Genomic DNA, 27148 nt, shown 5'->3' with positions numbered 1-27148 from the left:
AAAAATAAATAAATACACAATGGCTTGAAAAAGTGAACAAAAACAACTAAAAATATTTATTTTTATTAGGAAAAAACGGTGCCAAAATTTACAATGGCTTAAAAAACGTGAACAAAAACGGCTAAAAACATTTAGCTATAAAAGGGTTAAAAAATAACAGGTGTCGTATCGCCCATAGTAAAAAAATTAAGAGTGAATCCAGGAATCTGTTTGGCGGAGCAGGCTGTACATCGGTCACTGTACACGGCTCTGACTACAGTGTGCGCACAGCCGCCAACCAGCCCTGCCAACCAATGCGCCGGAGCGTGCGCGCCCGCTAATGACGTCAGAGACGTCAGTGGTTGGAACCACATCAGCTCGTCAGCTGCGCAGAGGATCCTGCACGGTGTCCGGGCTCTGCTGGGGATGCAGCGGCGGGCAGCACGAGCTCTGATCTCCGGTCCCTGATCTGCTGCAGCCCTGGGCAGGGACAGCAAGCAGGAGGGCTGCTGGGCCGCAGCTGTCACCGAGCACCGGCGGAGAGCTGAGGGGGCCTGACCCTGAGCGGATCATCTGGTAATGATGGCGACGGCAGCAGCAGCGCCTCTGTCACTTCTTTCCTTCTCCCTGTGTCTGGTGGGGCTGCCCCTGCATCCAACATGTCTGCCCCTGCATGATGTATAATGAAGGACACTCTGTCTGACAATATATTAGTATTGTTCCCTGGGAGGTGTCGCCTCTCCTGAGCCCCTTCCATCCATGTGTGACAGGAGCTCTGCAGAAGGTAGATCAGGATGAGCTGTAAACTGGTAAGGCTCAGTTCACACCAGTGCTTTTACGTCCCATAGAACTGATTGGTGGGCCCCAAGCTGATTGGACACTTCTAGGTGTTTGTCATGGGACCACCCCTCACACTGGCATTGGCATACATTGGGGGCAGCATTCTGTGTTGAGGGTCTTCCATGGCCCTGTACGGTGATCTGTGTGTTCTGTATAGTTTGTGCTCTCGGAGTGCGCAGGGGACTTTTATCGGACTGAAGACTTGTATGGGGGATTGTAGCTCAGTCACTTTCACTTCTATTCAGCTGAGCTGCACTATTAGATACGACCCAAGACCAGATGTGGTCACGGGTCACACTACATTTTATTTCCCAGCAGAGTATTAATACTTCTCTGCTTGAGAAGTATTTTCAGCCATGAAGGAGTATGAAATATTACAGTGCATGGCAGTTTTTTTTTTTTCTGGCCATAACAAGATTTTTAGTGACACTAATTTGGTGTCACTGTACCTCGTAACTAGTGTATTCTATGGGTCCGTACGATTCTGGCGATATGTATAGCTCTTATGTCACTGCATTCCAACAACCGGAACCATTTTGCGCAGATGTCGCTGTATGAGGACTTGATTTTTGCAGGGCGACACATGGTTTTTATTGGTGCCCTTTTTTAATAAACCCTTTATTTTTTTATATTAACAGGTAGTTTAAAATATGTTATCTTTATTATACGGATTCTGGTAAACAGTGTGATATCTCATGTGAGCTGTGTGTTTTAGCTCTTTATAAAAATAAAACCACTTTTTATGGTAAGGGTCCATTGACACGTCCGTAGTGCATTGCAGATCCGCAATACACCCGGCTGGCACCCTCATAGAAATGTCTGCGGACAAGAATAGGACATGTTCTATTTTTTTTCCGGAGCTCCGGACCAGAAGATCCGAAGTAATGGGGGCGGCTGGGCTCCAACTGCCGGAGGGACAACCCCTTGGGCCCCTTATTGAGGTACTTTGCATGTTAATAAAACAGATTTTATATACCAAATAAAAGACACAGGGCAGTAATACTAGTATATTTTAATGTAAATCGTGGTGATGTTATTAGCTCAGTAAGTAAAATCCAGGTGACAGTGTCCCTTTTAAAGGGGTTGTGTCACTTCAGCAAATGGCATTTGTCATGTCAACGAAGTTAATACAAGGCACTTACTAATGTATTGTGATTGTCCATATTGCCTCCTTTGCTGGCTGGATTAATTTTTCCATCACATTATACGTTTCTCGTTTCCATGGTTACAACCACCCTGCAATCCATCAGTGGTGATCGTACTTACAGACTATAGGAAAAAGCACCAGCCTATGTGAGCTCCCACAGTCCCGGCCATCAGAGAGGCTGGTATTTTTCTCCTATAGTGTACAAGCACGGCCACCACTTATGGATTGCAGGGTGGTCGTAACCATGAAAACGAGCAGTGTATAATGTGATTGAAAAATGAATCCAGCCGGCAAAGGAAGCAGTAAGGATAATCACAATACATTAGTAAGTGCTTTGTATTAACTGTCTCTACATAATAACTGCTATTTGTTGAAGACAACCCCTTTAAGCAGCTGGCCGTTACAGCGGAGCGGCCAGGCAGGGATATGTGCAGCCGCTCCTTTAATTTCTGTGGGAGTTCCGTAGATGGCTGAGCGCTGTACTCGGAACTCCCATAGTAATGAATGGAGTGGCTGCACATATGTCCAACTGTTTTGTCTGTTCATTTTGGGGGCTTCGCAGGGTTTGGAGTCCCAGTTCTTGTGATCGGCCCACCAGGAGGACCTCAATGATCTAATAGTTTTCATCTATGCTGTAGGAGATAACGTTACATAGCTGGAATATCCTTCTAGATTGCTCACAATAGCTTTTATGAAAGGTTCTCTAAACCAGTGGTGACCGTATGCAGACGTGCAGGATATGCGTATCAGTTGTGGATAGCTCTTCATGTCTGTTATCATGGACACTTGGTTTGGCGAGAGTGCCTAGCGTGCCAGCTTCTGACCAGTCTGATAACTAGGCCAATCCGGCATCAATGCTGAGATCAGTTACTGGATTACAGATGCCTCCTTCTATAGTCGCAGAGCTTTGATATTTCTTTGTCTGGAACTTCATATTTCTGCAAATGTATGTACATGTACAGTGCTGTGCAAAAGTTTTAGACAGGTGTGAGAAAAAATGCTGCAAAGTAAGAATGCTTTCAATTATAGGAGTATTATTAGTTTATTTTTATCCATAAAAAATGCAAAGTGAATGAGCAAAGGAGAAATCTAAGGGTACTTTCACACTTGCGCTAAACTTTTCCAGTTTGAGTTCCATCCTAGGGGCTTAATACCGGAAAATAACTGATCGTTTTTTTCCTAATGCATTCTGAATGGAGAGCAATCCGATCTCTTCAGTTCAGTCACTGTACAGTTTTTGGACAGAGAAAATACTGCAGCATTCAGTCCAAAATTCCAGAACACTTGCTAGAATGCCGGATCCGGCGTTATTTTCCATTGAAATGCATTAATGCCTGATCCGGCCCCAAGTGTTCTGGAAAAACGGATTCGGTTTTGCAGTCTGCGCATGCGCAGACTTTTAAAAATGTGAAAAAGATAAATACCGGATCCGTTTTTCCAGATGACAAACGGAGAGACGGATCCGGCAATGCAATGGGGTATCCGTTTCTGTTTGCATACAGATTGCCAGAATCCAACAACGCAAGTGTGAAAGTGCCCTAAATCAAATCAATATTTCGCGTGACCTCCATTTGCCTTCAAAGCAGCATCAGTTCTTCTAGGTAGACTTATACACAGTTTTTGAAGGAGCTCTGCAGGGAGGTTCTTCCAAACATCTTGGAGAACTAATCACAGGCCTGTCTCCATGTAATCTCAGATAGACTTGATGATGGCCAGGACCTCTCCGGTGGCTGAGACCATGGCCAGTGCTTTTTCCTATAGTGTGCATGCACAGCCACCACTGCTGGATCACAGGGTGGTCGTAACCCCTTGGATAGGAGAAGTGTACAATGTGATGGAAAAATGAATCAAGACAGCAAAGGAGACAGTATGGACAATCACTATACATTAGTAAGTGCCTTGTATTAACTTCCTCTACATAATTGTAATTTGCTGAAACCCTGAGCAAATCCTCAACTCCATTTTCTGAAATGCAGTCCTAAACATGCAGGTTGCTCCTCCACCATGCTTATTCTTGCCTGCAGACCCTCATAGTACCGCTCTCCAGCCCTTCTGTTAACGAACTGCCTTCTGGTACAGCCAAATATTTCAGAAGAGCACCTGCTGCCATTTCCTGCATCCCAGTTCCTAGGTTTTTGTGCATAGATGAGTCCCATGGCCTTGTTCCACGTAGAAGGTATCACAATTGGCCGCAATGTTTCCATATAGACTACGTCTGGACAGACTTCTACAAATGGCTGCTGGGTATTCCTGGCTTCCACTGGTTTCTGCCAGTTCTGAGCTGATGGCAGTGCTGGGCATCTTCCGATTTTGAAAGCAAAATGGTCCAGATTTGCTAATTATAAAGATGGTGTAAGCTTTGACAGGCTGTCTAGACCTGCGCCAGATTTATCACAGTGCTTCAGGCTGGACCATAGAGGTGTTGTAGGGCTAGACACTTTTCTCTGTCTCTGTACCAACTATTGGTTGGCTAAGACAGATGTGCTGAAACGTAGGTGCAAAATGGTTCATCTTAGACCTGTATGTGCAAAATTTTGTGGAACGTGTACAGACCCATTAATTTTCAATGAAGCTGGAATCTGCTGTCCGCATCCGTGCTTCCATTGCCTCTAAAAAATAGAACATGTACTATTCTTGTCCGCAATTGCGGACAAGATTAGACATTTTCTATTATAGTGCTGGCGATGTGCGGTCCACAAATTGCGGAATGCACATTGCCAGTGTCCGTGTTTTGCAGATCCGCAGAACACTTACGGACGTGTGAATGGACCCTAAGAACTTTCTTCAGTGTGAACAAGAACAAGGAGTCCTGGAGGTGATGATATGGCCCCTAAAGAGCCCTGATCTCAACATCGAGTCTATCGAGACAGAAGGATTTGAGCAAGCCTACAGCCACAGAAAATCTGTGATTACTTCTCCAGGATGTTTGGAACAACCTCTCGTCTGAGTTCCTTCAAAAAAAGTGTGCAAGCGTACCTAGAAGAATTGATTCTGTTTTGACGGCAAAAGGAGGTCACCTCAAATATGGATTTGATTTAGATTTCTATTTTGTTCATTCACTTGGCATTTTGTCAGTTGATAAAAATAAACTAGTAACACTTTATTTCACACTTTGCATAATACTGTGTTTCACTATGGTGTGGTGATGCTTCAGCTCTCTACCACATCACTTGCCCTATGTGTGGACTAAGTCTTCAGGCTGTTTCACACGAGTGATGCAGTCCTGATCCTCCGTTCTGGACACTGCTCGTCTTACAGGAGCACATGGCATTATACTGATTTATAATGCTGTGCGTCTCTGCATGACCTTATTGCTACAGAATCATAGTGGCAGCTTTATGTCAGTATGATCCTGTAGAAGGAAGGTCATGCAGAGACACACAGCATTATAAATCAGTATAATGCCATGTGCTCCTGTAAGACGAGCAGTGTCCAGAACGGAGGATCAGGCTCACGCACACAGAGCGTGATTTCCGGACTGCATCACTCGTGTGAAAGAGACCTTGTAATGCAGTGGGAACCTCATTTCAGTGACTGACATGAAGCTCTCCTCTGGAGATATTCTAAATTATGGTACATTGACTGCTATTACAGATGTGACTAACTGTGGAGCACAAACAGCTGCTGACTGACCCCCACTGACTTTAGTGGGTCCCATTAGGTTTCTGTATTTTTGTTGGCAAGATTAGCACTGCAGACAGTTCTGGTCTTCAAATACCAGAAGGAATGAAAATCCTATATCACAATGTTATCATGTTAGTTTCACGGACTACATTATTGGTTAACATGAGGGTCCTCTAAGGTGGAAGTTAGTTAGGTTTGGTTGTGGATTCTAAAGGGGGTCTCGATGCTACAGATATTGATGACCTATTCCCTGCTGCTGCGGCAGCTGAACTGGGAGAACATCACATATCTGATTAGGGTTGTTGCGGGTATCGAAATTTCGATACCCAATCGATACTTTTGTCCCGGTATCGATACGATACCGGGATTTCCGTTTTTTCGATACTGGGCTGCGCTTCTGCGCAGTCTAGTATCGCTGAACATGAGCGCGCTGCTATCGGCGCGCTCATGTTCTCTCAGCAGCACGGGGAGAAGGAAGCTGTCCTCCCTCCCCCCTGTGCTGCTGCCGCTGCCACCAATGAGAAGAGAGGGGCGGAGGAGGGGCAGCAATGCAATGAGAGAGGGGCGGAGGAGGGGCAGCAATGAGAAGAGAGGGGCGGAGGAGGGGCGGCACCACGGAGGAGGGGCGGCAATGAGAAGAGAGGGGCGGAGGAGGGGCGGCAATGAGAAGAGAGGGGCGGCAATGAGAAGAGAGGGGCGGAGGAGGGGCGGCACCACGGAGGAAAGGCGGCAATGAGAAGAGAGGGGCGGAGGAGGGGCGGGCGCACTGCGCCACCAATGATAGGATTATTTCCACACAGAGCGGCGCCCAGCGATGTCCCAGCACTCACCATTAGTCCTGGGCGCCGCTCCGTTCGCCCGCAGTGCCCCATTACTGTCTCCTCTCCTGCTCCACATGCTGCTGATTACTATCGGAGCGATGGGAGGAGACATCAGCTTCACTAGTGGGCGTTCCTTTTCCCTGCGCTGCGATTGGACAGCGCTACAGCCAGGGAGAAGGAACGCCGACTAGTGAAGCTGATGTCTCCTCCCATCGCTCCGATAGTAATCAGCAGCATGTGGAGCAGGAGAGGAGAGCAGTAATGGAGCACTGCAGGCGAACGGAGCGGCGCCCAGGACTAATGGTGAGTGCTGAGACATCGCTGGGCGCCGCCCTGTGTGGCCTGATAGTGAAAGTCTGGAGTCCCATATAGTAGTCAGTCTTTAACACATACAGGAGGCGGGTGCTGGCAGCAGAATCGCATTGCCGGCACCCTGCCCCTGACAGGGAGCTGCGATCAGCGGCAGTTAACTGCCGCTGATCTGCCAGTACCCGCCTCCTGTATAAAGGGGTAATTATCATTGGTAGTGCAGTGTGCCCCCCAACCCATTAAAATCATTGGTGGCACAGTGCGCCGGCCCATCTCAACCCCCCAGTATTAAAATCATTGGTGGCAGTGGCCACAGGGACCTCTCCCCTCCCCCTCATTGGTGGTGCAGTGGCAGCTTCTGATCGGAGCCCCAGCAGTGTAATGCTGGGGCTCCGATCGGTTACCATGGCAGCCAGGACGCTACAGAAGCCCTGGTTGCCATGGTAACATCCCTGATGCTGTGTGCACAAAGCACAGAGCAGCAGGGACAGTGTGAAGTCCTATTCACCCTGATAGAGATCTATCAGGCTGAATAGGAAAAGGGATGAAAGATCCCAGGTTCTAGCCCCTAAGGGGGGGAAATAGTTATTAAATAAAAAGTGTAAAAAAAAAAAAAAAAAAAAACACTAAAATATGAAGTATAAATCACCCCCTTTTCCCAATTTCACATATAAAATATATAAATAATAAACATATTACGTCGCCACGTCAGAAAAGTCCAAACTATTAAAATATAAAAAAAAATCTAGTTGGTGAATGCCGGAACAGAAAAAATAAAATAAAAACTGCGCGATTCGCCATTTTTAAAAATGAGGAATGCACGTGGCTTTTTTTTGTTTATTTTTTTTGCATGGTATCGAGTATCGCAATACTTTTTCATGGTATCGAAACCGAATCAAAAATTTGGTATCGCAACAACTCTACTATTAATAACCTATCCTGAGGATAGATCTCAATATCTGTAGCTGGGAGAACCCCTTTAAAGGGTAATCAGAGCTAATGTGAAAAAGACTATTTATAAAATACCTTTAATGTATCTCATAGATGGGTAAGGGAACAAATGTGCCCATATTAAAATTGCTGTATAGCCAGTGACAAACTCCCACACAAAAAAGTAAAAAAAAAAGAAAGAAATCTATAGAGTGAACAATGAACATATATGCAGTAGGGAGGTCGGGGGATGAGATTTGGTGTATATATTTAGGAGTGTGTATTGCTCCAGTATTCTATTCTTGTAGGGCTGCAATAGGGATATATCAGCTTTAAGGAACGGGAACAGGGAGCATCCACCATCAGGGGGTCTCCCTGGGCTAAGGGATATTCCGGAATGACGTAGGGACAGGTCACCAAATCTCATCCCTCGGTCACCCTGTATATCCCTTAGCCCAGGGGGACCCCCTGATGGTGGTGGCTCCCTGTTCCCGTTCCTCAAAGCTGATATGTCCCTATTGCAGCCCTACAAGAATAGAATAATCGTTAATTTCTAACAATAATTTGTTTTCCCTTAGTCCTAACAGCAGCACAGATGGGGTTAACTGCCCCCTGTGGACTGGTAGGACCGGCGGAATTTTTAATGAGCCCAAGAACCAATAAACGATCTTCAGCTCCCTGAAAGGGAGGAGATCGTCCCCCAGCCCACCGTGTTTTTAACGAGCATAATGTACTTGGGGTGGGATATTTGTGTGCTGCTGTTAGGACTAAGGGAAAACAAATTATCGTTAGAAATTAACGATTCCCTTACGTCCTACCAGCAGCACAGATGGGGAGATAGCAAGAAGAATCCCCTAGGGAGGGTCCTCATGCCTGGCAGAACTAAGAACTGTCTGCCCAAAGGCCGAAAACTCTGCCATCCTAGCATCTATCCTATAATGGGAGATGAAGGTTGATTCAGAACTCCAGGAAGCCGCCTTACAGATCAACTCTAAGGGGAGAAGTCTTCTCTCCGCAACAGAGGTGGAGACAGCCCTAGTAGAATGGGCTCTCACAAACTTCGGAGGATCTAGGGATTGGTAGACGAAGGCCTCCCTGATGGCTTCCTTAATCCAGCGACTAATGGTAGCTTTAGACGCTTTACGGCCTTTAGACTTACCGGCAAACAGGATGAGGAGATTCTCGTCTATCCTGAACTCTCTGGATCTATCCACATAGACCTGGAGGCATCTAGAAATGTCCAGCGGGTCTCTAGCTGGAGTATCCGAGGAGGAGGCTGAAAACAAAACTGGTAAAGAGATTACCTGGTTGATATTTTGGAAGGTTGGGACCTTAGGCCTGAAGTAGGGTAAAAACTTCAGGAGTACTCTGTCCTGCAGAAAAATGATATAGGGGTGAATTGCGGAAAAAGCCTGTAATTCAGAGATTCTTTTGGCTGAGGCTACAGCCAGAAGAAAAACCATCTTTAAAGTAAAATATCTGAATTCCACCTCCTCCAATGGCTCGAAGGGGGGAGATGCTAGCCCCCTGAGCACTACTGAAAGATTCCACTGGGGAATAGGTTTCAGTATAGCAGGCTTTAGTCTTTCAGCTCCCTTAAGGAAGCGTTTGATGAGTGGGTCCCGAGAATGTGGCCTGTTAAGACAGGCCGAGATGGCACAAATCTGTACCTTTCAAGGTAGCTGGAGAAAGACCTTTATCTAATCCATCTTGAAGAAATTGTAATATCGCAGGAAGGGGCGGATCTGCAGACGCCACCTGTTTGGAATCACACCATGACATGAAGATTCTCATGATCCTGGAGTAGGCCTTCTTCGTAGACTCTGCTCGGGAATGCGACAAAGTTCTCAGGACCGACTCGGAAAGCCCTTCTATGTTGGGAAGGGACTGATCAACCTCCAGGCTGTCAGGTTGAACCTGTGCAGATCTGGGCAGAGGTGAGTGTCCCACGACACCAGGGTCTGCTCCGGGGGGAGTCTCCAGTATTGTCCCCGACTCATCTGAATGAGCTGGGTAAACCAGGATCTCTTGGGCCAGAACGGTATGATGGCAATTACCGAGGCCTGATCCTGACGGATTTTCGTCAATACCGTTGGTATCATGGAAAACGGAGGGAAGATGTAAGCCAGCCTGAACCTCCACCGTATCGACAGAGCATCTATCACCAGGGGGTTGTCTTCCCTGTATAGGGAACAGAACCTCAGAACCTTGGCGTTGAACCTGGTTGCCATGAGATCCACCTCTGGCATACCCCATCTGTGAACTAACTGCCTGAAGATCTCCGGGTGCAGAGACCACTCCATGGTCGGTAATCCTCGGCTTAGGCGGTTCGCTATCATATTGAGGGAGCCTCGAATATGAGTGGCAGATAGATGGGAAAAGTTCGACTCTGCCCACCGAAGAATTACCCCGATCTCTGAAAGAAGGGGCAATGATCTTGTGCCTCCCTGCTTGTTTATATAGAGAACCGCAGTCATATTGTCTGACTGGACTTTCACAGCTTTGCCCCGAATCTGAGGGGCGAAGTGAAGGAGGGCTAGCCGGATAGCTCGCATCTCGCGAAGATTGGAGGAGAGACGCCGCTCCAGGGGAGACCAAGATCCCTGTACCGGGGATCCGTCTAGGTGAGCGCCCCAGCCTACAAGGGACGCGTCCATAGTCAATATGAGCTAAGCTGGTTGGGTCATAGACTTCCCTGCTGGCAGATGGAACCACCATCTGAGGGAATTCCGGGTTTGACCGGACAGGGAGCACAGAGAATCTAGCCCCGCAGGGCTGCCGTTCCATAAGCGTAAGAACTCCGACTGAAGAGGACGGAGGTGCCATAGTGCCCAAGGGACTGCGTCCGCAGCCGCTGACATGAGCCCCAGCATCTTCATGAGAGTCCGGATGGAGACTCGACGAGGGACATAAAGCACCTTTGCCAGGTCCTGAATCCGCACTCTCCTTTCTAGAGTCAACCGGAGGGACATCTCCACAGAGTCGACCACGAATCCTAGATAATGGATTGAAGTCGATGGGCTCATATTCGACTTCTGCCAGTTGATGATCCAGCCCAGGCGGAGGAGAAAGGAGATTGCGATCTGAAGATGGTGGGTAAGGATCGGAACTGAAGAGGCTATGAAAAGCCAATCGTCCAGATAGGGAATAATAGTCAGTCCTTGAAGTCTCAAAGCTGCCACCACCTTGGTGAAGATAAGGGGGGCGGAAGAGATTCCGAAGGGAAGCGCGGCGAACTGAAAGTGCCTGCGAACCCCTAAAATCTAGACCGCGATCCTGAGGAACTTCCGGGAAGTGGAATGGATCGGGATGTGAAGATACGCATCCTTGAGGTCCAGAGTAGCCATGAAGTCCCCAGAGTTGAGGATATGGCTGACTGACCTTATGGTTTCCATACGAAACCTGGTTTTCCGTATAAATTGATTGAGGAATCTCAAATCGATGATCATCCGGAGATCTCCCGTCTTCTTGGGAACCAGGAACACTGGAGAATAAATCCCTAGGCCTCTCTCCCCTGCCGGCACCTCCTCCAGGGCTCCCTTGGAGATATAGTCCTGAATATAAGACTCTAGGATCTTCTGTTTGGCCGACCCGAAGTTTCGCGTGGCGATGAATCTCTCTGGGGGGGGTGGGGCGAAGAGATGAGATCTACCCGGTAACCGGCAGAAATTATATCCTGAACCCAGGGGTCTGCAATTTGCTGGGCCCAAAAGTCTTTGAAGTGGGAGAGACGGCCCCCCGCGAAAATCTGTAGTCATCCATAGTCAGGAGGGTTTCGCCTCCCTGGTGGGTTTGCAGGAGCGTCCCCCCCCCCCCCCCCAAATCTCTGCGCTTAGCCTGCTGCCCTGAACGGTCTCTGCCTTTTTTATCCTGTCTGGGGCGTCCCCGAAAGGGCTGCTGGGGAGACTCTTCCCTTTCTTATCGGAGAGTCCCTCCATGATTTTGTCCAATTCGGACCCGAACAGCCTGTCCGGCTCGAAGGGGAGCCCACATAAATTAAATTTGTGCGCGTTGTCCGCGATCCACGGCTTCAGCCATAGTGGTCTGCGGGCAGCCGAAACTAGAGCCATTGTTTTGGCCGCCAGTTTCAACTGTATCTGGGAGGAATCGCACAAGAAATCCACGGCCAGATTGATTTAAACGCTGTCAAGATGTCGTCTCTAGAAACGCTCTGGTCCACGTCTGTCTGGATCTGATTGAGTTTGGAGCGTAAGAAGGAGGCTACTTCAGTGGCTGCAATGGATGTCGATGCGGAGGCAGCAGCCGCCGCGTAACCCCTTCTAAGGGTGCACTCTGCCCTCCGGTCTAGAGGGTCTTGCAGGCTAGACCCATCGTCTGCAGGGACCAGAGTGCGCCTGGACAACTTGGCTATTGCCATGTCCACCTTGGGAACGGAACCCCACGATTCCACCAAGGTTTTAGCCATTGGGTACATAAGCTTAAATTTCCTGGTGAGGACTGGACCTTTTTCAGGCTTTCTCCACTCTGTACGCATCACAGAGAGAAGGGTCTCATCCGCTCTAAAGACACGTTGTGTCCGTCCGGCGGGATCGGAGGACTCCCCCATGTCAACATCCTGGTCCCCCGACCTGATGGACTTCAGCAACATCTGCGTTTTCTCTGGAGGAAAAAAGCAAGAAGTTGATTCTTCCTCCTCAGAAGAAGACCCCACCGAACAGGGGGTAGGTCTCTCGACCGGTGCAGCCACTTCCATGGGAGTCTGAGAGGATCCTGGTAGCCTCTCATTAGGCAGGCACACTACTCCTTTAATGGAATCATCCACGTAAGTTTTCGTCCACTGGAACATCTTTTGCATTGTGGGTTCCGTGGATGCCTGTGTGCGACAACTTTCACACCTTGAGTAAGGGCAGTTGTCGTCCAAAGGTGTGTTACACTCGTAACAGGCCAAATGCTTCCTTTTGGCGGTGGACTTCCGCTGATCAGAATCCCTGGGGGAAGCCATAACTGTAAAGAAAAAGAAAAAAACAGGTCATAACACCTACAAACACCAGGTGGAGGTGAAACGAGACCATATGGGTGCCCACCAGCACTGAAGCAAATAGAGCTGTGAAGAAAAATACCCAAGCGAATCAATATATGTATGATAATTTATCAAGCACAGGGAACTCTGGAGCTAGCTTGTGAAAGTGATGCAACCAGAGCACTGAATGACAGGCTCTGGGCGTTTAAAAAAGGGAAGCCCTGCCCCCTGGGCGGGGCCTCGATCGGAACAAGCCCAGAGAAGTAAAAGAGCCTAAATGAGGCTCAGCTGGACCCTATATGTCTCCCCAAGCTATCCTGACAATTCAGGATGTATAAAAGGAGAAAACAACCGAGCGTGAGAAGAAAACCCCACCGCATTGGAGATAGCAAAAAAAACAGAAGTGACGAAGCGCAGCTGGTGCGCGTCACTTCCGGAAGATGGCGGCGCCCAATAGCGGCAGGGAGAGAACGGGACACCGCAGAGACGCCAAAATCCAGGCGAGATAGAAGAGGGGAGGGGAGACAGTTCCACCATGAAACAGTTCAAGGATCATATATATCTGGGGCTGTTGACCGACTTAACAGGTAAGGGTACTTTCACACTCGCGTTTGGTACGGATCCGTCATGTATCTGCACAGACGGTTCAGATAATACAACCACATGCATCCGTTCAAAACGGATCCGTTTGTATTATCTTTAACAAGACTATTGTGTCGTAGAAAACGACTCTGTCCTCATTGACTTACATTGTGTGTCAGAACGGATCCGTTTGGCTCAGACGGACACCAAAGCGGAATGGAGACGGAACGGAGGCAAACTGATGCATTCTGAGCGGATCCTTTTACATTGAGAATCCATTAGTGCCAAACTGACCCGTTTTGTTGTAAAATTATTTTTATTAAGGGTTTTACATGAAGTCTTAAATAACATACATTGAAATACAAGCGTATATAAAAATAAGCGCCATTAAGACATAAGAATATATCAGATATACACTGGCAATGAGGTAGTTATATTCAAATGGCTCAGGTGTTAGCTTGACCTCTCAACAATGTATTTTTACAGTTCAATATAGGTAACAAGTAATGAGTCCTAAAGGAACACAACCGGGGATATAAGGGGGTCAGAGGGGAAAAAAAGGGGGGGGGGGGGGTTAGATGTGATTGGTGTAGGTCTGTTATATATCATCACAATTTGACAGTCTTGCAGAAACATCAAAACCCTACATCTTATTGTCACTAATGGACTATCTTTGCCTTCAAACTGATCCGTTTTGGACTGCTTGCTAGAGCCCATGACGAATCTCCTAAACGGAAAGCCAAAACGCCAGTGGGAAAGTAGCCTAATGTGAACCTGTAATCCTCTGTAGTGTAGCGTAAGCAAGGTAAGACTGAAAAGAGGACTCAAGGATGTAATAAACATATTATCTGGGGTAAATGTGTCATCTCAGATCCTGTCATCTCATATTATCTGGGGTAAATGTGTCATCTCAGATCCTATTTAGCATTCTAGTACTTCAGCCACATTAGAGGTATACAAATCGTGTTCAAATTGCAGATCGAATATATCCCTCATTTGAAACATTAGCACTTCTGATCTACCGTTCAGAGTCAGGTGTCTCAACATTCTCCTCTGAAAGCTGCCTCTCCTTCACATGAGTCAACCAAGTCTTCAGGAGGCCTTTTCTATTATGTTCCCACCCTACTAGTTCTTCCATGCGACACATATTACTCATTTTCTCATACCACATGGCAATAGTAGGTGGCTCAACTTCTCTCCATTTCATCGGTATGAGAAGCTTCGCAGCGGATATCATGTGTGTTGGTTAACCTTCTTTTGTCGGGTCTATATGTGTCAGTTGGTTTCCACAATAATACTAATGGGGCCGAGAGGCGTAATTGAGTGGAGCATATCTGGTTTATGGACCTTTCAACTTCTGACTAGTGTTGAGCGAACTTTTGTTTTAAGTTCGGCGTCTAAAGTTCGGGTTTGGGTTATCGAAGAATCGCGTTATGGATTCCGCTACCACGGACATGGTCCGTGGTAGCAGAATCCGTAACGCGATTTTTCGATAACCTGAACTGTAGACGCCGAACTTAAAACAAAAGTTCGCTCAACACTACTTCTGACCAAAACTGTCTCAGTGCTGGCCACGACCCCCAAATATGGGAAATGCTACCTGTGCCACTGGTAGTTGGAAGAAGGTGTTTTCTATGTAGGAATTCAGGTGTCCGATACCATCTGGTCAGTATTTTCAATGAGTTTTCTTGAATATTTATACACCTGGAAAATCCATGTGAATGTGATATTATAAACTTTTTACTGTTATCCAATTTTAATATTTAGCTCTTTCTCCTATGCGATTAAGTATGTAGGAACCTGCTGATCTCTAGTGGTCAACAGTTGTTTATATATCATCGAGAGACACTTTGGTGGGAGAGAGGGTAACTCTGTGTCATTTTCTAACCAGGGAGAGGCAGGAATTTAGATTTTTTATTTAGCGCATGAGATCTCAAAGTCCCATTTCTGCAGAGTATTCTCTTTGTTTAATGGTTTCCCCGTGAGTGCAACATAGTAATCCTTGGATGCTGTTAAACGTACTAAATCTCCCATTTTTAGACCTGATACCGTCGACCAAATTGTTGTCGCTTGCAAGGGACGTTCAAACAGGATTTGTGGGAGTAAATAAAGAGGCGCTAAAGGTGATAAGTGGTTCCCATATAAGTTAAGTGCATTTGATTTACGGCGTAAACTGATGGTGTGGCTCATAAGCTCACTAGTCAGCTTCTCCCTGTCTCTTTTCCTCATTAAGCCATCTTAAATGTTCTCTATTGTTCCCTAATAAAGCTTTTTCCATATCTATATGTATAGAAGCCGGAAAGGGTCTGGTCAAAGCTAGCCATCTCTCCAAGTGGATGGCTTGAATATATACATTTATTTCTGGGAGAGAGATACCACTGTGTTTTCTTTTCCTAGTGAGTAAAGAAAAGAACAATCTAGCCTTCTTGTCAGCCCACAGGTATTTGCTCATGATCGCCTTCAGCTTATGAAGGTCTATTTTGGGCGGTATTATTGATTAAAGAGCGTAATGTGTATAAAAACTGTGGTAGGATATATGTGGTTAATACATTCTTTCTTCCCAACCAAAACAAGGGGAGTCAGCTGCTGGTCCAAAAGGCTTGTATCTTCCCTAATAATGGAGAATAGTAGCTTAGGGTTGCTAGGGATGTTGATTTCTAGGTATTTGATTGCACTAGGAGGCCATTTAAATGGAGTCATGTCCTTAACTCTCTTCTGTCGTATCGAGGATAGAGAAACTCCTAACGCCTCAAATTGATCTTAAAATTGGAGACCCTGCCAAACACCTCAGATTCTCTGGCATAGCCTCTTCTGTATTGTGATCATTAACAGTAAGTTGTTTGCAAAGGCAGCCATTTTATGGGGGAAGTTACCTACATGCAAGCCTCTAACTCTAGGAGATTGTCTAAACTTTAAAAGCCAAGTCTCTAAGGTAAGTATAAAAAGTGTAGGGGAAAGGGGAGGTCCTATCAGTGATTGACAGCCTTCCCTCTATGGCTGTGTATACAGAGATAGCTGTCAATCACTGATAGGACCGCCTCCTGGACTTCAAACATGTTAGGAGAGGATGGAGTTCCTCATTAAGGTTCTGTCCACACTAGCATCATGACTTTAGTTTCACAGGATCCATTCTGTGTATTAAGTGACTGTTGTTAAGGGGGCATTCACACGACTATATCAGTCCACAAAACATGGATACCGGCTGTTTGCGTTCCACATTTTGCGGTTCAGTGAATCCCACCCTTTGGATAGAATTGAATGGGATCACAGCGGAAGTTGCAAAAAATCCAACACCTCTGTGATCCCAGAGTTCACTGGAAAGGAAGGAAATACTGGAAAGAGTGATTTCATTCAATTATTGTGCGCATGCAAATTCACCCAGCATATGCAGTGCCGAAAGTTACATGAAATGAGCTTTTTACTTTTATATATATTTTTTTTTTAGTTTTACAGTGTAAATTGCTTGTATGGTCCTGATCCACACACTTGCGTGCCAGTGATATGGTTCTCAGCCTGATACCACAACCTGCTTTGTTTTTTCACACCTGTGCTATGATCTAGGTAGCTAGATACAGACATACATAACGAAAGCCACTGATGTGTTCAAGTTCTACCTTTCTCAGACCGTGCTGTTGAATTTGAATTTGTGAGTCTAGTCATTGAATAGGTGACAAGTGTGTGACCATAAATTCATCAAAAATGGGAGTAATAAGAAGTTGGGGCTGTGCTTCGTCTGAGGCCGCACTCGTCAGTGACCTTATTTCTGTTGTTCTGCTCTATCATAGGAGCAGAACAATAAAAATAACGGAAGCACAGGATCTGTCACGTGACTGTCACAATGTCATCCGACAGATGCTTTTGACTATAATGGAGTCCATTTGGTCTCCATTATCACAGCCAGCATTTTAGCAGACAGACTAGAGTAGCACCTTGTGCTATTTTGTCCCAGATTTTTACCAGAACCTGCACTGGGAACCCTCTGGAGCCCAGAACTTTGTTTCTGTCCATATACAAACCTTGAAATCTTGTTTTCACACTGGCTGCTAGAGCAGACTCCTTTCTATTTTCTGCAGCTCACCTGTCAGCTTTCCTGTGTAGACTGGGACAAGGTCAACTGAGGGCAGGGGATTTATTGGTAGCTTCACTGTACTGGTAGAGGCCTTGATACGTAAAATAGTAACACTTCACTGTATAGTCGTGGCCAAAAGTTTTGAGAATTACATAAATATTGGAAATTGGAAAAGTTGCTGCTTAAGTTTTTATAATAGCAATTTACATATACTCCAGAATGTTATGAAGAGTGATCAGATGAATTGCATAGTCCTTCTTTGCCATGAAAATTAACTTAATCCCCAAAAAACCTTTCCACTGCATTTCATTGCTGTCATTAAAGGACCTGCTGAGATCATTTCAATAATCGTCTTGTTAACTCAGGTAAGAATGTTGACATGAACAAGGCTGGAGATCATTATGTCAGGCTGATTGGGTTAAAGGGGTTATCCCACTTAGAGTTTTCATACTTACCTGCTGCCACCGCGCGTTCACTTCCTGGATTCTGGCTGGGGGCGGGCTTCATCTTGATTGAAGTCTTCTCCCAGCCGTGCCGCGCGCTGGACTGAATGCGCATGCCGCCGCGCATGCGCAATGGTGACTTATTCCTACAGAGCCGGCGTGCGCGTTCGCAGCTCTGTACTATTCTGGTTGGGAAGAAGTCACTGTCGCGCATGCGCGGCAGCGTGCGCGTTCAGAACAGCGAGCGGACCGGCCGGGAGAAAAGGAGTCGTCTTCTGGGCAAGCGCGACCTTCCGGCTTTTGGAGAAGAACAGTGGTCGTAACCAGGGGAGACCGAGTCACAACAATCAGGTAAGTGGGGATGAATTTTATCCTAATCGGTGGGGATTTGTTAATAAAGTATATTTACAAAAATGATCACTGTCAAATCATTAACAGATTTAACAGTGATCATTATGATGGGATAACCCCTTTAAAATGGCAGACTTGACCTGTTAAAAGGAGGGTGATGCTTGAAATCGTTGTTCTTCCGTTGTTAACCATGGTGACCTGCAAAGAAACGCGTGCATCCATCATTGCGTTGCATAAAAATGGCTTCACAGGCAAGGATATTGTGGCTACTAAGATTGCACCTCAATCAACAATTTATAGGATCATCAAGAACTTCAAGGAAAGAGGTTCAATTCTTGTTAAGAAGGCTTCAGGGCGTCCAAGAAAGTCCAGCAAGCGCCAGGATCGTCTCCTAAAGAGGATTCAGCTGCGGGATCGGAGTGCCACCAGTGCAGAGCTTGCTCGGGAATGGCAGCAGGCAGGTGTGAGCGCATCTGCACGCACAGTGAGGCGAAGACTTTTGGAAGATGGCCTGGTGTCAAGAAGGGCAGCAAAGAAGCCACTTCTCTCCCAAAAAAACATCAGGGACAGATTGATCTTCTGCAGAAAATATGGTGAATGGACTGCTAAGGACTGGGGAAAAGTCATATTCTCCGATGAAGCCTCTTTCCGATTGTTTGGGGCATCAGGAAAAAGGCTTGTCTGGAGAAGAAAAGGTGAGTGCTACCATCAGTCCTGTGTCATGCCAACAGTAAAGCATCCTGAGACCATTGATGTGTGGGGTTGTTTCTCATCCAAGGGAGTGGGCTCACTCACAATTTTGCCCCAAAACACAGCCATGAATAAAGAATGGTACCAAAACACCCTCCAACAGCAACTTCTTCCAACAATCCAACAACAGTTTGGTGAAGAACAATGCATTTTCCAGCACGATGGAGCACCGTGCCATAAGGCAAAAGTGATAACTAAGTGGCTCGGGGACCAAAACGTTGACATTTTGTGTCCATGGCCTGGAAACTCCCCAGATCTTAATCCCATTGAGAACTTGTGGCCAATCCTCAAGAGGCGGGTGGACAAACAAAAACCCACTAATTCTGACAAACTCCAAGAAGTGGTTATGAAAAAATGGGTTGCTATCAGTCAGGAATTGGCCCAGAAGTTGATTGAGAGCATGCCCAGTCGAATTGCAGAGGTCCTGAAAAAGAAGGGCCAACACTGCAAATACTGACTCTTTGCATAAATGTCATGTAATTGTCGATAAAAGCCTTTGAAACGTATGAAGTGCGTGTAATTATATTTCACTACATCACAGAAACAACAGAAACAAAGATCTAAAAGCAGTTTAGCAGCAAACTTTGTGAAAACTAATATTTGTGTCATTCTCAAAACTTTTGGCCAGGACTGTACACAACGTTAAGGCTAGTTTCAGACAAGTGAGTTCAATGTGAGAAATTTGCAGCATGTGCGAGTATGATTTTCCAATTCTAACCTCTGCTCCTCTGACAGGATTGCACGGCATTATGATGTATAATGCTGTGTGACCTGCCAAACCTGGAATCTACTGAATTGCATTGATGGCATTATATCAGAACAATTCAGTAGATTCCAGGTCCGGCAGAGACACACAGCATTATAAATAATTCTAATGCTGTGTGATCCTGTCAGAGTAGCAGAGGTCAGAATAGGAAATCACGCTTACGCGTGGTGTGTTTCTCGCATTGAGCTCACTCGTCTGAAACTAGCCTAATTCTGGTGATAGATGTTCTTTAAAAATGTAAGACATTGCCATTGATACTCCACCTCCAATGGTAAGCTTTTGTAGCCTAGCAGTTCAGATAAGTACCTGGAAATTGTTTCCTGTAAGGCAAGTGATTGTGAACAGCACAAGATAACAATTTCCTTGTAGCACCCAAATAATCAGCCACTCAACAGATAGACGGCCATAGAGTGGTTGCTTAAACCAGGACAAAACAACGCTGCTGCCTCAATTATGGTGAATAGATGGGTGAAAAGGTGGTATCCTTGGTGGCATAGGGTAGTGGAACGGTAGATTGAAAGGGCTTTTCTTTGACTTTAGAACTAATGACTATCCTATCCCCTGGATAGGTCATCAGTAGTGTTGGGCGAAGCGAGTTTCGGATGATTCATCCAAAGTCTCCTCGTTCAAAACTTTGGAATAATACTGTACGGAGATACGTCTCCGTACAGCAGGCATCCTCAAAATGCGGCCCTCCAGCTGTTGTAAAACAACAACTCCCACAATGCTGGAGTGATACCTGTAGGCTGTTCAGGCATGCTGGGAGTTGTAGTTTTGCTGGAGGGCCGCAGTTTGAGGATGCCTGCCGTACTGTATTAGAATATATGGGCTCCAATGAGCCAAAGTTAGTTCACGAAGTCGCGCTTGACTTTGTTGAATAACTTAGGTAATTGACTTTTAAAGTGGAAAATCTTGAAATGTAACTCTGCTTCGGTTCAGACTAATATCTCGGAAACGACGCTGAGTTCGGTTTCAAGTTTTAAACGGCTTCTGTCACTCCACTAAATTCATATATTTTTTTTTGGTCTCCCTACAATCCTTATGCTGCGATTTCTTAGTATATATAGCTATTACACTGTTTGGTTCAGTAGTTCTATCAAAAAACTGACTTTTATATTATGCAAATTACCTCTCTAGCAGCAGGTAGGGCGGCTACCTGCTGCTAGCAGCCGCATCATCCATTCATAATGACGCCCCCTCCTCATGTTGATTGACAGGGCCAGCGGACGCGCTAGTCCTCTGACTGGCCCTGTCTGCGTTTTAAATCTCGCGCCGGTCTTCAGTTGGCGCAGGCGCACTCAGAGGAGGACGCTCGCAGGGCCGCTCCATCCTCTGTGCGCCTGCGCCGGGTGTACATGTGACGTCATCGGCACAGGCGCGCTGAGGATGGAGCGGCTGAGCGAGCGTCCTCCTCTGAGTGCGCCTGCGCCAACTGAAGACCGGCGCGAGATTTAAAACGAAGACAGGGCCAGTCAGAGGACGAGCGCGTCCACTGGCCCTGTCAATCAACATGAGGAGGGGGCGTCATTATGAATGGAGGATGCGGCTGCTAGCAGCAGGTAGCCGCCCTACCTGCTGCTAGAGAGGTAATTTGCATAATATAAAAGTCAGTTTTTTGATAGAACTACTGAACCAAACAGTGTAATAGCTATATATACTAAGAAATCGCAGCATAAGGATTGTAGGGAGACCAAAAAAAAAAAATGAGTTTAGTGGAGTGACAGAAGCCCTTTAAAGTGTTTTTCCACTTTAAAAATCAATTACCGAAGGCAGAGGTCGCACTACATTTTTTCTGTAAGAGTAAAAATACTCCTCTTACCATTTTTGAGGAGTATTTTCAGCCGATGAGGAGTACGAAAGTTGCAGTAATTAAAATGGTTAATACGAAGGCCTACATAACATTAAGGGGTTGCTATTTATGCAGGGAGACCATTACTAGTACTCTAGAACCGTCTTCCATGCCTAAATAGCAAATTTAGACAATTTTAAATTTAGCCTAGGTTGCTAATATTTTATGATGTTTAAAGGGTTTGTTCTAAGATCAATATTTATCACCTGTCGTTAGAGGACCCCTCACCTCTCCTGATTTTGTCTGTTTTGGTAACTACTTGCACCTCTAATGTAATAACAAACCTGGAGCATCTATTCTTATGACCTTTATGTTGCACAATTTCTCTGTTATTCCTGTTATTAGTTATGAATGACTTGCTGGCAGTTTGCAGTGAAGGTCCAGATGGGGGTGTCTCTGCACGGCCTGACATTATTCAATCAGTGCTGTCAACTGGTAATATCCAGCTGGACCTTTATTGCAGACTACTAGCAATTTGTTCAAAATCTAGTAGGAATAATAGAGGAATGGTACAATCTAGAGTCACAAGAATTGACTCCCCACAATTGTTATTGCATTGGAAATGCAAGTCGTTACTTAAACAGACATGTCCCCTTCAAGTACATGATTGCTGGGGGTCCAACCTTGGTTACCATGTTCTAGTGTTCTCTGGGTCAAGTATGGATAGTTAAATAGTGTTGATCTTGGGACAATCCCTTACATTTTTGCTGCTGTTTCTGTGCCGCTGGTCGCTGGGGTATGCCATCTATCACGTGGCTATTGCTGCCCACCAAAGTTAAGTCCTTGTAGATGAGCTTTCAGGTGGGTATGTCGGTGCCCCCGGGGCTATTGGTAGACTCTGGAGAGACCTTGGGCACTGGCAGAGCAGGACACAGGCACAATGGATGGTGGTGCATGCTGGTGCCAAGGGCACAAGCGAAAGACCTTGGCACATACCTTGCACCGCCACAGTCACATGTTGTGGATCTGGGTGACATCATCACGCAGTGATAACCACTGATCTAGGGTGCAGCAACCTTTGGCACTCCAGCGCTGCTGTGAAACTATAACACCCAGCATGCACACTTGTAACCCCCAAAGAAGTGAGAGGAGGATACTGTGAGTTGTAGTTTCCCAACAGCTGGAGCGCCTGAGGTTGCTGATCCCTGATCTAGAGGCCTTGATGGATTCATAAGAAAGCTGACAAGTGACATGGGTAGAGGTCTACAGGTGACAGGTCTGTCAGTTATGGAGGTTGTATCGAGGTCTCCTGTTGGCGTGTCCAGCGCTGGGACCCTCACTGACTTGAAGCGCTCAGCCACTCTTCCTCACTGCTGAGCGCGGTAGTGAAGACGGTCCCATAGACCTTCTATTGAGGCCATCTTCACTACCGCACTCAGCAAGGAGGAGAGACAGCACTCGGCTGAGCGCTTCAGACTCCTCATTAGAGAGGAAAACAAGGCGCTTATATCTGGGACCCCTACTATATTTTCACAGCAAGCCCACTTACCCCGCCAGTGAGGATCGCGCGCCTCCTTCCTCCCTTCAGAGGGGTGTGCCAAGCAGCCCGCTCAAACTGAAGGAGCCTTGTTATTGGCTGTTTCAGGCATCAGCAGTATCGCTGCGCTTATGAATGGCAGGGAAAAGTCTAAGGCGTATTAGTATGATGCTTTTACAGGCGTTATTGCGACCTCTGACCGAAGGTATTCAATGAAGTCACGCGCTCAACAGTATCTGATCGTGAGGGGCCCAGGTGTCAGACTCCCACTGATGAGATACTGATGACCTATCCAGATAGGTCCTCAGTTCAAAAGTCTTGGAAAGCCTTTTTAATATCTCTTGTTGGTAATATAGAGATTGTTTCATACCCAGTGTCCTGTAGGTTACTCGCCTCTCCAGGGTATAGAGTTGGCCACTGTCTGTGACAGGACTATGCTCGCAGAGATCAGTGCAGAGCAGGGGCTGGAGAGTCCTGTTTTAAGTTTTTTTCTTTGATTGTCAGATGCTTCATAACTGTTCTGTCAGATCTCCAAGGAAGAGTTGTGAAGTCACTGTGTTAGTACATAGTTTTCCTGGATGGGAAAAAAATTGAGGAGAAATGCAGTCTTTATCTAGTGAATGGACCTCTTCTGATCTGCAGGGATATTTCTATGCGATTACCTATCGAAATACATGAGCAGTAAGTTTGGCCACATGATCTAATATTTAGGTCTGTTTCTTGCGTTATTAACTTAAGGCATTAACTATCCCTCCCAGAATTCCCTTTCCTGCCATGGTGGATTGTAGTGTAATGTTATGTTCGCTGCTGATGAATAATGCATTCCGGTCATAGGGCTGTCTTAATTGCTCCGCAGGGATAATATTTCTGCTCCTTTGCTACTTGAGGCTTTTTATACATCTGAATTGTTTGGGGAATAGAGATTCTAGAAAACAAAGAAACCAGAAGGGAAAATTGCAGTCGGAGACAATATAGGGTACAGAATGTGCCTGCATGTTTTTATAAATAGAAGCTGGTCGATTGCAGGAGGTCCAACTTCTCTAACCCTGCCACCGGGGCAGCAGCAGAATCTCTGTACTTGTGCCGATACTTGGAGCAGTGGCGCAGGATTGTCTTGGCCAGGCGAGACGTCTGGCCCTGTCAATCAAATGGCAGTGGGTAGCCTCTTGAGAAGCTGGAACAGCATATGCACTTACTTCATCTGTAGTGGCCCCTTTCTTAATTTCACTGAGGGCCACATGACACGTGATGTCAGCTTCTCTCCCTGTTCTGATGATGTTTCGTGCACAAGCCTGAGAGAGCGTGTCCGTGTCTCTGTCTGGTCACTGCACTGGCCGAGGTCCTGTCTTCCTCCCACTGGATTCTTCAGGAAAGAGTAACCCCTTCAGCAGCAGAGAGGCCTGGAGGCTTTGGTGAGAAGCTGCAGGCACTGAAGAGACACAGGATCCTCATCCTGCAGACACAGAGCTGACAGACTGGAGGAATCCTGCAGAGCATTGCACAAGAATAGGTAGGAGGAAGATCCTGTGTGCATCAGCAATGTGATTGTACAGCTGGTACTTGTAGTCCTACACATATAACATGCTGCTGAGTATCTTGGCACTCGGACATGTCATTCACGGCAGCACTTTTTTTCACTCCCTTTGCAGAGCAGTGGGGAAGGGGCAGATATTGTTGTTTATCACTGAGGTCAACTACCTAAAATTATAGCTTTTAATAAGTAATATTAAAAATTACCGTAAATCCCTCACATGGGGAATAATATACTAAACAGACAAACAAACAACAATGGGCTAAAATAAGGACAGGGGGGTAGGTAATATTGATGGAAGGAGGGCAGGCCAAAGGGGTCCCTAGTATAGCCCTAGGGTGTCCCTTACTCGTACTCTGCCAAGAGATGCACCCAGATGGTAGGAGCACTCTGTCCCCGTGCCTAACCTGTCTGTCCTTAAAACACCCCTACAACACAAAGTGGACCCTTATGGATGCCCGGGTCATATAATACTATTCAGAATTGGATACAAAATGATTGTCTAAACAGATGGTTCTCGTCTCGACGCGTTTCCCCTTATAGATTAGGTTTGTCAGGAGACAACTAGAAATCAACCAAATAAAACGCTGCCCCTCCACAGCGTATACACAATGACAATCCAAAAAAGAAAACAAAATAAACCAAAATACTGGAGCACCCGCAGGACGATGTCCAGCTGCCAGACATACAGGCAGTTGTGCAAAGATAATGCAGCTAAAAGGAAACTGTATAAGCAGAGCATGTGGCGGAAGGATGCAAACATCAACCTAAATGAAGATAATGCTATACTTATCCGATGATGTATGTCCGGCGGCTTGAGGTGCTCCAGGGGGCACTAAAATGAGGCTCCAATATGTGATCTGCGCCATTACTATTTAATCCTTATGTGGGAGGTTCCTACTTACACTGCTCCAATCGGGTTATGGGGATGGGTCACATGACCCCCCTATATATCCCACCTGTTGTAGGTACACTGGGTAACCAGGAGTTCCCTACCAAAGGTGTAATATACTATGTGTAAGGCTAATGAATTGTGTTACCCCCCGATTTTAAAAAAAATATATGGGGCATCAAAGCGGTGGTGAACTATATCTTTTATCTTCCAGGTGGAACGCACGCCGCTTTCCCGAAATGGCCGTGCGTTCCACCATGGACCTATCCGTACTGTGAGGTGAGGTGCAGGCCGGGATCCTACATGGCCATGCGTTCCACCGCGGGCCAATCACTCTCGATTGCGTGGAACGCACGCCGGAATCCAAAATGGCCGTGCGTTCCACCGCCCAGGAAGTGCCCAAAGCGTCATGTTCCTGTGCCTAGGACTCGAGTGCGGTGGATTTTTGCCTTGATCAGGAGTAACCCGTGAGTGTAATCGGGTGCCTTCTCACAGAATCGGAGTAAAGGAGGTCTTGGTGATCAGATGGCAAAGAATATATATATAAGAGCATAATTATAAAAATAATAAAATTGCCCACGGCCAATGCCCGATCGCCAATTAAGAGGTGTCAGCCCATATATCAGAGGTATATCACCCCCATCACAAGATATATGTCAGAGGTATATCGCCCCATTTAAGAGGTATATCAGCCCATATATCAAGGGTATATCACCCCCATCACTAGATGTATAGAGGGGTATCTCACCCCCATCACTCGAGGGTCCTACAAATCTCCAACAATACGTGCAATGATCCAACGCTCTATAAAAATTGTGTGGATCACCAATATTGCATATCACTGTCAATATGCGCACTAGTAATAACTACCTAGATCTAAATGGACTATCTTGGTCCCCCATTCCGCCCAGGGTAAATGCTGGCAGGGATGCGAGACCAAGGCAGTGTATGACAAATACAATTATGTCACCAAGATATTCCTACATAGCTCAAGGAAAGAGTATGCTCAGGACAAAACGGAATGGACCGGGACCACACTGATTGATATAATATAGAGTTAATGGCTTATCAATTGTTGGTGCTGTCTAAATACAATAATTAAACAATTTTATGGGTATGCCTGATAAAGGAAAACCCTAAGATTTACATATTTGACACTTCTTGTGTCGATATCAATTTCTGTCGTGTGAGGACGGGAAGTAGACTGGGGATAATCCCCAAAGACAGGAATGCCTAGGTCTTCTAAAGGAAACATGTAAATGTGAGTAATTCATTCAGGCCCCCTGGTGTCTGTGACCGAAGCCGGAAGATCCATTCGGTCTCTTTTTGGAGGATCTTGCGGTCCCAGTCACCCTTTCTTGGGAAGGGGCCGGTCAACTCTAATGCCGAAAAATTAATAAGTCGGGGGTCTCCATTGTGATGTTCCCACATATGGTTGGCTAGAGGGGTATCTTTCTTGTTCTTGATGTCATTTATATGTTCAAGGATACGCCTCCAGAACTCCCTAAATGTTTTCCCCACATAATCGTGGGGCGTTAAATATTTATCCATCGGGTTCCCGTGCAAGTATTGATGTTGAAGCATTGTATAGCTCGATTCCCCATGATAAGGGTCTGATGGCATCGATGGAATTTCTCAATACCAGAGCCGTCTGCCATAGATTGCACAGTAACTTTGTGGTGACCCTCCTTGAGTTTGTCCTCCAAACATAATTTCTTCCTCTTCAACGGATAGTTCTTCCACCAGCTCAGGGGGACCGCAATGGGGAGCCTGTGTGCCCCCACTTATGCAAATATTCTTCTGGGCT

The 27148-nt window shown here is 46.2% G+C and overlaps 1 protein-coding gene across 3 annotated transcripts in view; it reads left to right on the top strand.

Moving 5' to 3' along the window:
* Positions 1-346: 346 nt before the first annotated feature.
* The window catches only part of AKAP11 (A-kinase anchoring protein 11), a 117739-nt gene continuing 90937 nt past the window's right edge, over positions 347-27148 (top strand). For all 3 annotated transcript variants that reach the window (XM_044287756.1, XM_044287757.1, XM_044287755.1), the window contains exon 1: positions 347-555. The gene's annotated coding sequence lies outside the window, so the exon portion shown is untranslated. The remainder of the gene's footprint in view (positions 556-27148) is intronic.

This window comes from Bufo gargarizans, chromosome 3, assembly GCF_014858855.1.
Source record: "Bufo gargarizans isolate SCDJY-AF-19 chromosome 3, ASM1485885v1, whole genome shotgun sequence".
Classification (NCBI taxonomy): Eukaryota; Metazoa; Chordata; class Amphibia; order Anura; family Bufonidae; genus Bufo; species Bufo gargarizans.
Note: the sequence above shows the minus strand (reverse complement) of the source record. Positions and strands in the feature narration are given on the sequence as shown.